This window comes from Chenopodium album, chromosome 5 (assembly GCF_948465745.1).
Source record: "Chenopodium album chromosome 5, dcCheAlbu1.1, whole genome shotgun sequence".
In the NCBI taxonomy this organism is placed as follows: domain Eukaryota; kingdom Viridiplantae; phylum Streptophyta; class Magnoliopsida; order Caryophyllales; family Amaranthaceae; genus Chenopodium; species Chenopodium album.
This window is the reverse complement of record NC_137838.1, coordinates 55,336,034-55,349,246: the sequence shown is the minus strand read 5'-3', so window position 1 is coordinate 55,349,246 and position 13,213 is coordinate 55,336,034.

Sequence of the window (13,213 nt, the reverse complement as noted above, 5' to 3'; positions counted from 1 at the left end):
ATGAGACTTTTGTAGTGTCATCTATAATAGACAAGTTACCTTTTTCTTGGAAAGACTTTAAAAGTGGTTTAAAGCATAGGAAGGATGATGTTAACCTTGAGAGTTTGGCTTCACACATTCGGATTGAGGAAGAAATCCGTTTGCAAGAAGGAAATAAGGATGGAAATCCTAGTTCTACTACGGTAAATGTAGTGGAGGATGCCAAACAAAATGTGAGGAAAAGGGGTAATGACTCAAACAAAAATAAAGGAAAGAAGCCTAAGTTAAGCGGTGATGGTTCAAAGTCACGTGCTTGTTGGTTTTGTGGTAAACCTGGTCACTTCAAGAAAGATTGCACAATCTGGAAGAAAAAGATGAGCAAAAAGAAGGCTCAAGATGGGAATGGCAATGCTAGCCAATCCCAAGACAAACAAGGTAAATCTTGTGCACAAATTTCATTTAATTCATTTATGAATTATATGTGTATGATTTCTGAAATCAATTGTGTACAGGCTGATTGTTCGTGGTATATCGATTCGGGAGCATCGAGGCATGTGTGCAAGGATAGGTCATTGTTCAAGACCTTCTTGGAGGTTGATGATGGAGAAATTCTCTATATGGGCAATGATTCTACAGCTAAGGTGCTTGCCAAAGGACAAGTGGAGCTAGTCTTTAGTTCGGGAAAATCTCTTATTTTAAGGGATGTGTTGTATTCTCCAGAACTTAGGAGGAATCTTGTATCCGGTGCGGTCTTGAATCGATTAGGTTTTAAGATGGTGTTTGAGTCAGATAAGTTTATTTTGTCTAAAGGAGGTCAATTTGTAGGACTTGGTTATTTGTGTAATGGTATGTTTAAATTAAGTATTTCAAATACTTTGAATGATGCAGTGTATGTTGTTAATGATAATTCTTCTCTATGGCATTTGCGGCTTGGTCATGTTAATTATAAAAAGTTATATTTTATGTCAAAGCATGATATGATACCTGTGTTTGATCCAAGAATAGAGAAGTGTAAAACATGCATGTTAACTAAAATCACAAGCAAACCATTTCCTCAAGTTGTTGAGAAAAATAATTCATTGTTTGATTTAGTGCATAGTGATTTGTGTGATTTTCATAACACACCTTCTTTAGGGAATAAGAAATATTTAGTAACTTTTATTGATGATTATTCAAGGTTTTGTTACATTTATTTGTTATTCTCTAAAGATGAAGCCCTTGATAGATTTAAAATTTACAAAAGTGAAGTAGAATTGCAAACTAATGAAAAGATTAAAAAGTTAAGAACTGATAAAGGAGGAGAATACTATGATCCAAGTTATTTCCAATCTTTAGGTTTAGTACATGAAACTACCGCAGCATATACACCACAACAAAATGGTGTAGCGGAAAGGAAGAATAGGACACTAGAAGAAATGGTAAATTCTATGTTGTCATATTCAGGTTTAAGTGATGGTTTTTGGGGTGAAGTCGTTTTAACGGCTTGTTACGTGTTAAATCGTGTTCCCATGAAAGGGAAAGATGTAACCCCATATGAGCTTTGGTATAAAAGAAAACCAAACTTGAGTCATCTCAAAGTTTGGGGTTGTAGGGCAATTGTAAAAGTGTCGGAACCTAAACGTAAAAAGTTAGGTGAAAGAGGAGTTGAATGCATTTTTATAGGATATGCGGATCATAGCAAATCCTATAGGTTCTATGTAATAGAACAAAATGACTTTTGGTCGGTTCACACCACCATTGAGTCAAGGGATGCATTGTTTGATGAAAATCGATTTTCTTCAATTCCTAGACCAAAGGACATAACTCCAAATGCCGATGCTCAAAGTTTTGATCAAATTGACATTGATCAAGAGGTGGATGACCAAACTCATTTAGAGGAGGCATCTACATCATCATCTCAACCTAGGAGAAGTAAGAGGGCAAGGAAAGAAAAATCTTATGGCCCGGACTTTCATGTGTACTTAGTTGAAGGATCAAGGGAATCTGTTTCAACACAATTTCCATACATATTTAATGTAGAAGATGATCCTTTGACCTATGAAGAGGCTATGAGGTCTCGTGATGCTCCATTTTGGAAGGAAGCTATTAATGATGAGATTGAATCCATCATGGGAAACAATACTTGGGTTTTAGCTAATTTACCACCAAAATGTAAACCAATTGGGTGCAAATGGATCTTAAAAAAGAAATTGAGGATTGATGGAACGGTTGAAAAGTTCAAAGCCCGGTTAGTGGCACAAGGTTTTACACAAAAACCTGGTATCGATTATTTCGATACATATGCACCTGTTGCTAGAATCTCAACTATAAGATTGTTGATAGCACTTGCGGCTATCCACAATCTTGTGATCCATCAAATGGATGTCAAGACAGCATTCTTGAATGGAGATCTAGAGGAAGAGGTTTACATGCGACAACCGGAAAGGTTTGTTGTGGAAGGTCAGGAAGGAAAGGTTTGCAAGTTGATTAAATCTTTGTATGGGCTAAAGCAAGCACCTAAGCAATGGCATCAAAAATTTGATGAGGTTGTGTTGTCTATTGGTTATAAGTTGAACAATTCAGACAAGTGTATTTATAGCAAATTTGATGACAACGGTCAAGGTGTCATAATTTGTCTATATGTAGATGACATGTTGATCTTCGGAACTGATTTGTCACAAGTTGAAAAGACAAAGTCATTCCTTAGTTCAAAGTTTTCCATGAAGGACATGGGGGAAGCGGATGTCATCTTGGGCATAAGAATAAAGAGGGAAAAAGAAAAGTTGATCTTGTCACAATCTCATTACATTGAGAAAGTGCTCAAGAAATTCAATGTGAGTGAAGACACTACTTCTCTTTATTCAACACCTATGGATCCTAGCATAAAGTTGGTATCTAATGAAGGTTATGCAGTTGCACAACTTGAATATGCTAAAGTAATAAGTTGTTTGATGTATGCCATGACAAGTACTAGACCTGATATTGCTTATGCAGTTGGTCAACTGAGCAGGTACACTAGCAAGCCTAGTATGCAACATTGGCAAGCGGTTAGACGCTTGTTGAAGTACTTGAAGAAAACCAAGGAATTTGGTTTGTCCTATAGTGGATATCCTTCGGTTGTAGAAGGGTATTCGGATGCAAGTTGGATCTCTAACAAAGATCATTCCTCCACAAGTGGATGGGTTTTCCGATATGGGGGAGGTGCCATTTCATGGGCTTCAAAGAAACAAACTTGCATTGCGGACTCCACAATGACATCGGAGTTCATTGCTTTGCATTCGACTGGTAAAGAAGCCGAATGGTTGAAGGATCTCATGTTTGAGATTCCTTTGTTGCCAAAACCGATATCACCAATAGTGATACATTGTGATAACAATGCTACGTTGGCAAGGGCTTATAGCCAAGTTTATAATGGTAAGTCAAGGCACATTGGAGTACGGCACAGTTACATCCAAGGACTTATCAAGGATAGTGTGATCACTATTGATTATGTTCGAACGGATTTAAATCTCGCTGACTGTTTTACAAAGGCATTGGCTAGAGATGTTAACAGTAGGATGGCAATCGGTTTAGGATTGGAACCCTAAATAATCACAATTAGGAGAATCTCAACTTAACGCCCAATAAGACGTTGGGTCTTAAGTTCAATGAGATTAATTCTCTTAATTGTTGATTGGGAACTTGTTTATTCATCCAAGGTAAAGTTCCGGTTTTTCTGTGATGGAAAGAGGTTGTTTTAAACTTAATAGAATTCCTGATAAAAGTGCTTTGTTACAGGAGCATGTTGGAATCTACCTATATAAGTACGAGGTTTTGCCGCTTCAAGAAGCTAGTTAGGGTGTAGCTTTGATGTACTTATGAATAGATATGGACACATGGCTTATAGTGTCAAGCTAATATGTATTTAAGTAATTAATCTTGTGTGTGTAATATCTTCGAGTTTCCAAATGTGTTGCTTTTGGTTCAAACGTTTTACGATACCAAATCAATACGGATTCTTGAATTGTATATTTCACTAAGTGGGAGTTCAAGTCTATGTACACTTTCATTTATACATAAGATTGTTTTGTGATGATGATGTTTTGCAATGTGTCTAGTTAAATTCTCAAAATGGGGGAGGATTGTTGAATAATTTTGAGAATTGGAGACAAATTTCAAGTAAATAATTAAATTACTTAGGCTATGGTGTTGTAATTTAATTATAAAAGATTATTAAAGCATTGTATAGAAAGAACAATCAAGAGCTCACGAAAAGAGAAAGTTCGTTGCTCCTGATCTTCGCCCGGTCAGCCGCCCGATCATGGTGCTCGCCCGATCGGGCGCGAAGGTGGCTTGGAAATCGCAATCTTCACCGCCCGATCGGGCGCGAGTGGGATACCAAATTTGACGGAAGTTCAATTTCTGGAAAATGGGCTACCGCCCGATCGGGCGCGAGGGGAAGCGAAAATCTGACGTTCTAGTTAGCCCGATCGGGCGGCGGTGGCCCGATCGGGCGCGTGTCAGAGAGGAAAATGAAACTGACGGTTTCAGTCAGTTTTGTTTGAAGAATTCAGTTACTTTCGTGGCTTTTGAAGTAGATTATGCTTTACTATATATATGTTCAATGAACATATGTTGTGATATACTTGGAAAAATCAGAAACTAATTTTCTTGAAACCTTTTTTGCAACATTTTATCATCATAAATCCAAAGGCTTATTTACATTGTTTTGTAATCATCCTACTTGTGATTGCAATTGTTTCTTCGTTGTATCTCCTAAGTAAATTTCCGTGAAAACCCGGTTGTAGTTTAGGGTCGAAATTATACTTTTGGGAAAGTGATTCCGTTCACGCCTCGAAGTTTTCCGGTTTGATTGTTTGCTATTTTTGTGACCCTTGATCATAAACAAATTCCCCAACAGATTTCATTAAAAAAAAATCAACCGATTCACAGCAATTTCAAGGAACAATAACTTCAATAAATTAGGAACAATGATTTCAGCAGATCAACAATCAATTCACAGCGATTTAAGGAAGAATAACTTCAGCAAATTAAGAACCAATACAAAAATATCTAAGGAACAATAATCTCGGAAAATTACTAATCAATTCACAGCAATTTCAGGAACAGTAATCTCGGCAATTTATCAATCGATTCAAAGCAATTTAAGTAACAATAATTTCCGCAAATGATGAATAAATTCACTACTATATGTACAATTAACACAGCAATATGTTCTAGAAATCGAATTATATTTGTACAATTATATACAATTAATCAGAACGAATAAAACTACCGGTAAATCATCAGCAAACCTCCATTCTCAAAGGAACCTTTTCTCTCTCCTCAGTAATCAAACGAACAAGCTTTTTGAACGCAAAATGCAAGCAATTTGAGAAAACAATCCAACACAAAACCTCGTAAACGAAATCGAAAGCCGGATCATCAGGAAACGAAGAAGACGAAGACCAATCATCCCAATTAAAACCACCACCACCACCTCCAAAACCGGAATTCCAGCCACTTCCGCCGCCAAAACCGCCGAAAAAACCGCTATCATCGCCTCCGAAGATACCGCCGTCATCCTCGCCGTCGGAAGGGGGAGATCGGCGGCGAGTGCGACGGCGGCGCTTGAGGAGAGTACGGCGCGCAGAGGTGCAGGAAGCGGAGCGAGATCTGACGGGAGGAGGAGCAATAGCGTCAGTAGGGAAGATGACGGAGGAGGTGCGAAGAGATTCGGTGATAAAGAGTTGGTGAGAGAGAGAAATTGTGTCCGCCATTGCTGAAAGTGAAACCTCCATTGAAGAGAGAGAAAGAGAGGAAGGTGAAGGTTTTTAGAAAGAGATTGGGGAATTACGAGGGTGTTTTTATGTGATGGTTTATATGATAAAACGACGATATTTTTATAGTTGCGTGTCGGGGTGTGACGAGAACTTTGACACGTCTTTAATTTCCTTATCAATGGGGAAAAACGTGGGATTAAATTTTATATTTACGGTAAGAATTTTGGTAATTCTATACGGAGTAAGAGGGAAATGATTTTGGCACACCCCAAATTTATTTAGGCACACCTAGGGGTGTCAATTCGGTTAAACAGTTCGGGTTTGGGTTGGGTTTATCAGTTTCGTGTTATAACGGGTCGGTTTATAATGGATTGAAATAATAAGTTGGTCGGTTTGGGTTGGTTTTGAAAATTATCGGGTCAGTTCGGTTTGGTTTTTTTAATTGCAGTTTCTATTCGGATCGGGTCCTTATCGGGTCGGGTTCTAGTCGGTTCGGGTCATAATCAATTTGGGTTGAACTGGGTCGGTTTGAAAACGGGTTTAGCCCATTTAATGTGGGTTTCGGTTAAAAACAGTTCGGGTCTTAATCAGGACGGGTCGTAATTGGTTCGGGTCATAATCAGTTTGGGTTTAACTGGGTCGGTTCGAAAATGGATTTCGGTTCAAAATAGATCGGGTGAAATCGGGTCCAACCATTATTGTTTCGGTTATAATCGGTTTAGATTGAACTTGGTTGGTTTGAAAACGAGTTTACCCAATTTGAAACGGGTTTCTAATCAAAATCATATCGGGTTAAAATTGAGTCGGATGATTATCGAGTCGAATTAGTCAGATAATGGGTAGGAACGAGTCATGTTATAATCAAGTCAAGTCATAAATAAGTTGGGTTTATCGAGTAGTGGGTTGAAACAGATTAGATCATAAACATATTGGGTAACAGGTTGTAAATGACTCAACCATAACGGGTTACGGGTTTTAAACGGTTTGGTCATAACGGGCTACGGGTCGTAAACGGTTCGGTCACAACGGGTTACGGATTATAACCGGTTCGGTCACAACGGGTTATGGGTTGGAACGATTTAGGTTTATCGGATTTTTATCGGGTTTTAACGGTTTTCGGTTTAAAACGGGTCGGGTTACTATCGGGTTTAAACGTAATCGGTTTGGGTTGCTTTCAGTTTCGAGTTGTAACGGTTTGGCTTGATAACGGGTCGGGTTAGTAACGGTTTGCACAAATTCGGTTTAGTTCAGTTTCGGTTTGGAAAAAATTGGGTCGGGTCAGTTTTCGATTTCCAAAAAACGGGTTTTAAACAGTTCAGTTCCTTTTCGGATCGGTTCGAAACAGTCAGGTTTAACGGTTCGGGTCAGAAACTGACAGCTCTAGGCACATCCCTATGTGCTCACATTAGGTGTACCAAAATCAATTTAAGGTGTGCCAAAATCAATTTCCGTAGGAAAACTTGTTTTCTAATTATCCAACCTTTTGTTGATTATTAAAAAATTATCCAATCTTTTTTGAAAAATATGGAGTAATAATAACAAGTCTTATCTCTCCTTATTCTAGAATAATTAAAGAATAATTAACATATCAAACTTTCTCGTCAAAAAAAATAAATAAATAAAAATAAAAATAAACCAAAAAAATATATATCAAACTTGATGCATATTTCATTACACTCGTTGACCTGATACTCTCTCTATATTTTTGTAAGTAAGAAGTTTTGATATGTTAATTATTCTCCTAAAGTATCAAGATGATATTTTATAAAAAATAAAAATAAATTGTATTAGGAAGACCATATATCACCTCTGATTTTTATTACTCGTAACAAAGGATTAGCTATAAAATATTCCTTTGTTGCGAGTAACAAGATCTAGAGTTAATATAATTTTTTGTATGTTATGATTTTAAAATGTCCAACAATTATTTACTTTTTAATTAAAAAAATAAAATTATTATTTTTCATCAAAAAAGAAAACAATACAAGTTCTCAAACATGAAAATTAAAGTTGTAAAATTGTCATTTCATTATTACAAATCTCATAATCTATATTCATCTTCTTCAACGATCCACTTCCCTCTTTATCTTGTTATGAACTTCATTCGTCACAATGGTCATGATAACAATAATGCAAATATTAATACTTCTTATTCCCCTCTTCTTCTTCTTCTTTTAAAAAGTATGAGATGACACTTATGAATAGTGATTGGACAATTATATCCCGCAAATATTTGGCTGAGGTCGCGCTCGGCCATCGCTAGCTGAGGTCGCACCCAGCAAATGAACATCTACTAGAAAAAAATGAACATTTACTAGAAAACACATGAACATTTGTTTCTGAACATTGCATTAAATAAAAATGGACATTTATAATATAAGAGTAAAATGAAGAGGCTGTGAAATTGAAAAAAAAAAATGCGCATTTAATATTATATATCTGAACATTTTAGTTGTAAATAACAACAAACCTATGATGTTATTGTTTATTGATCAACATTTTTTTTAAGTTTCAAGTTAAATACATTGATTTGTTCAATTTTCTTGAATGGATATTATGCAATATAATTGAGTTATATGATTTAATACCAATTAAATAAATCAACAATTAAAGTCTAACATTATTAATGCTAATGTTTATTGAACATCCTTTATTATAAAAATGAACATTTTATACAACTGATGAACAAACACAAAAGTTGTACTTCGTATTAATTAAAAAAATAAAATGAACATTTATTTTTATAAGAAAGAACATCATACAGCATGAAAATGAACATTTATTTTATAAGAATGAACATCATAGTGCATGAAAATGATGTTATTGTTTATTCATCAACATTTTTTTTAAGATTCAAGCTAAATACATTGATTTGTTCGATTTTCTTGAATGGATATTATGCAATATAATTGAGGTATATGATTTAATACCAATTAAATAAATCAACAATATGTTTTTTAATAATGAACAAAATGGTAATGTCTAACATTATTAATGCTAATGTTTATTGTACATCCTTTATTATAAAAATGAAAATTTTATACAACGGGTGAACAAACACAAAAGTTGTACTTCGTATTAATTTAAAAATAATTGAACATTTATTTTTATAAGAATGAACATCATACGGCGTGAAAATGAACATTTATTTTATAAGAATGAACATTTGATTATTGAAAAATACAAAATTATTGTAAATTAGGTTCAGTTAGAAAATATTCATTTTTATTAAACTAAATGTTCAATTTGGCGGTGACCTCAGCTAGTGTTGGCTGAGTTCAACCTCAGCCATTAACTACTGATTATACATGTTTAGGGTAAAAATTACCCCTAATACGTGGTCCAATCCCGTGATGACACGTGGCCCAATAAATGGGCTACATGTGTCACCACAGGAAGATGACACGTAGAAGGAGCAAGAGAGCACCTGAAATCAAGTTATGTCATAAAGGCCTCCTAACATCAGAAGGCCCAAAATCCTAGGAATGCTGCAAAACGGCGCCCCCAAGAACACATGTCCTCCACTGATTGCGCCGCCAATCAATGGCCCTAAAATCTAAGTCACTTACCCTAAGGGGCACAATTCCCCACCCCTATAAATAACCCAATCATTGATGATGGGAGGGGTGGATTGTGACATATCCTTACAAAGAGCACTAAAAGCTCCAACTTCTCTCTACTTTCTCTCTCTAAATTTATTCCGTTTCCGGTCACTAACTTGATCGTCGGAGGCGAATCTCCGATCACCGGAGATTCGTTGTTTTGCAGGTGTCCGAATCTCGTTGCCAGTCAGAGCGTGACAAGTATCCCGAGGGATTCCAAAAAACTCCGAAACAATACCCTCTTGTTTGGACCCTCTGTGGGCCCACATTCATTAAATACAAAAGTTACCAAAATGCCCTTATTTGAACCCTAGATTAGGAATATTCCAGAATCGTGCACAACATGCATCCCGAGAAACCCTAATTTGGCCCAGCAGCGCCTAATACAGCCCACAATGGCCAGAAACCCTAATCCTAACCCTAATCAAGTTGGTTAATTCTCTCCTATAAATACGTATCTACACAGATTAGCCGAGTAATTAATTTTCTCCACTCTCTCTCTCTACAAATTTTCTCTCTTTAAACACAGTTGACTACCTTGACTGTCGGAGGGGCTGTCTCGGAACACCGCATGAGGCAATTGACTTTCTTTCTCTTGCAGGACTCGGTTTGAATAGACGAGCAGGCTCCCCCACAATTCAGATCCCAGAATTCTTTTGCAGGATCACCTCCAAAATGTTTATTTACTTAATTGCCCCCATTGATGTTGATTAACTCTTTTTTAAAACTCTCAAAAATAGTGTGCAGACATTAATACCCGTAAAAATAATTGTTTACATATTTTTCCGTTATTAATGCTACTAACAACTAAAGTTGTGATGTAAGACCATACCGAAAGAGTTTCCCGAATATTACTAGTTATGACGTGCACGATAGCCACCCTAGTTATAATAAAAGTTTCAACTACCTAACTAAGAGTATTTAGGATTTGAGGTCTGATGACTTTTAATAGAAAGTTGGAAAATTATTTAAATATGTATGTTCAAACATAACATAAAGATTATTTGAGGACAAAAAAAGTATTTAAGCGGTCAAAAATAGTAGGCAAATGATTTCAGTACGCAAGTAGTAGGGGTGTTAAAAAAACCCGACCCGATGACCCGCCAGGTAGTATATCATAACTACCTTCTAAAAGTTTGTTTAAATTAAGAGTTTTTAGATATCAAGAAATGAAGAATGACCAATTAATACCCTTCTTCCCCATCTCTCCTTTCCCATCCATTAATACAATCCTCGTCCATTCTTAGGCGTTTTCCACCTTTTTTCCTTCCCTTCTCCGATGGTCTCTCCATTGTGCCCTCTTGTTAGTCATTACCCCTCGTCCTCTACGTCTATCTCCCAACATCACGGCCGGTGAAGGTTAATCTGAGTCATTGTTATGAAATCATTAGTGTTTAAGATGGATTGAGGAGGTAAACTAGAACAGATGGTGTTGATGAGGTGTGAAGTGACTGGCTTATAAGTTCGTTTGAATTATGTTCAGAAATAATTTGTGTGTTCTAGTACGTGTTTTCGTAGTTTTAGTTGTATTTTACAGGAAATTGCACTCTTGGAGCATTTTTCCGGGCTTTATGGATCGACTACGGAAGCTAGAAGGACACGACCACTCTTGAAGCCCAGGATCGGTGAGAGCCGGTGATTAAGGGCTCGGTATGTGATACCGGGGCTATTGGATCAATTAATCAAGACCCAATGAGGAAATCCAGATTGGGCCGAGGAATCGAGCCCAATCGAAATCCAAGCCTCAGAGAAGAAGCCGAGCCCGATCGGGCAAGCATACGCCCGATCGGGCGAGTGCACGCAGAAGCAATCCTCAAGGAAGAAGCACACCCGATCAGGTGAGCGTAGGCTCGATCGGGCGCAACATACCAAGCAAGGGCAGAGTGAAAAGGCGCACCCAATCGGGCGGCCCTTCGCCCGATCGGGCGCGTGTTTTTCTTAGTAGCTGATTAGTTTAGTTTTAAATTCTTATTTTAGGAAAGGTTTAAATACGATTATGTACGGAATTATTAGCTTACCTTCTTTCTTAGACTTTCTCTCTCTACTTAGTATTTTCTCTCTCTTAAATTCTCTCTAAACTTTTGTTCTTAATACTTCCTTTAATTCCAGATTTATTTTTGGTACAATTTCTTCCCTTTTAATTTCAGCTATTTTAATTGCTTTCTTGATTATGCTTTTAATTATTTACTTGATTGGTGACAGGGTAAAGTCGTATCCCCTAATCAAAAATAATTTCCTAAATCACTAACTAAGGTAGATAGGGAAGTAGGGTCGATCTCCACAGGGAAACAAGTCTTTTTACTCCTAATTAATTATTATAATCTAAATTATTTAAGTAACCAATATTTATAATTGAGCAAGAAACTAAACTACTAAGGTTGAGAATAGGAAGAAAACAATATATGAAAGGATCTAGGGCATAGGTTCACCAATAAATAATATTCCAGGGTAAAACATAGTAATCAATCATTGACATTGCATAAATAACATGATTAACAGGCTCTCGCAATTTATTAATCAACATAGATCTAACAGGCTCTCGCAATTTACTAGATCCAAGTTCTTATTGAAAATAGCCTTTAATATCAAATTAACATCTGCTCGATTCATCAATTTAATATTGCTATGCTTTTACAAGCCGCAATTGTGAAACGTTAAAACAATCCAATAAGAAATCATCATACAATACCAATAACCAATAATAGTCAATCATCAATGCATCAATTAACCAGATTGTAAAGGGCTCTCGCTACGTATTACAATCACACAATTAATTTACCGGTATTAAATCTCATCTCTCGAATCTTGACTTAACCATTTATAAATTAACTTGCCTATTGAAACTAGACCTAAACATTAATTCTCATCTCTCGATTCTTGAATTAATATTGTCAAACTCATGCATAAAAGATAGGCCTAATCTAGTCACAGAGCATTAAATCAATCAATAGGAAATTAATCTAGCATTGATAATCAACAACAATAATTTACCCCTTCATATTATTTATTAGATCCCCATAAACCCTAGAAATTAAACTACTCACACATATTAAAATCTAAACTAATCAAGGTAATAAAATAAATCATGATGAAAGGAATAAAATAAATAACTAAGATTAAGGGAGAAGAAATCGTTACCAAAATAAATCTGGAATTAATGAAAGAATTAAGAACAAAGGTTTAGAGAGAGATTAAGAGAGAGAGAAAACTAAGTAGAGAGAGAGAGTCTAAGAAAGAAGATAAGTCAATTTTAATCCTCCTAAAACGTACTTAAAACAAAACTAAAACAACTCCTAATTAGAAACTAAATTGCTCGACAAAAGAGCTTTTCCAGAAACACGCGCCCGATCGGGCTAGAGGCCGCCCGATCGGGCGCGCCTTTTTTCTCGCACTGCTCTTCTCACAGCCGCGCCCGATCAAGCTAGCAACTCACCCGATCGGGCGCGCCTTTGGCCACGCACCAGCACACATCTTGCGCGCCTTGCCTGATCGAGCTTAGCTGCCCGATCGGGCCCTTGCTTCACCTCGAGGCTCGGAGCTTCGATTGGGCTAATTTCTTCGGCTCAATCCGGATATCCACTTAGGGTCTTGATCACTCGGTCCATATACCTCGGTATCCCGATTACCGAGCCCTTAATCACCGGCTCTCACCGGTCTTGGGCTCCAAAAGTGGTCGTGTTTCTCCAATGCTCGTGATTGCTCCAAAATATCTCGGGAAAATACTCCAAAAGCATAAATCCCTGCAAAAGTCAACCAAATCTACGAAACACTGGAAAACACCAATTAGTAATAAAAGTGGCTCTAAAGAGCCAAAAACACTACTAATTATGACCAAGAGACGGGGGTAAAATACCATATAAAATGGACACATCAATTGGCTTAGTTATGATG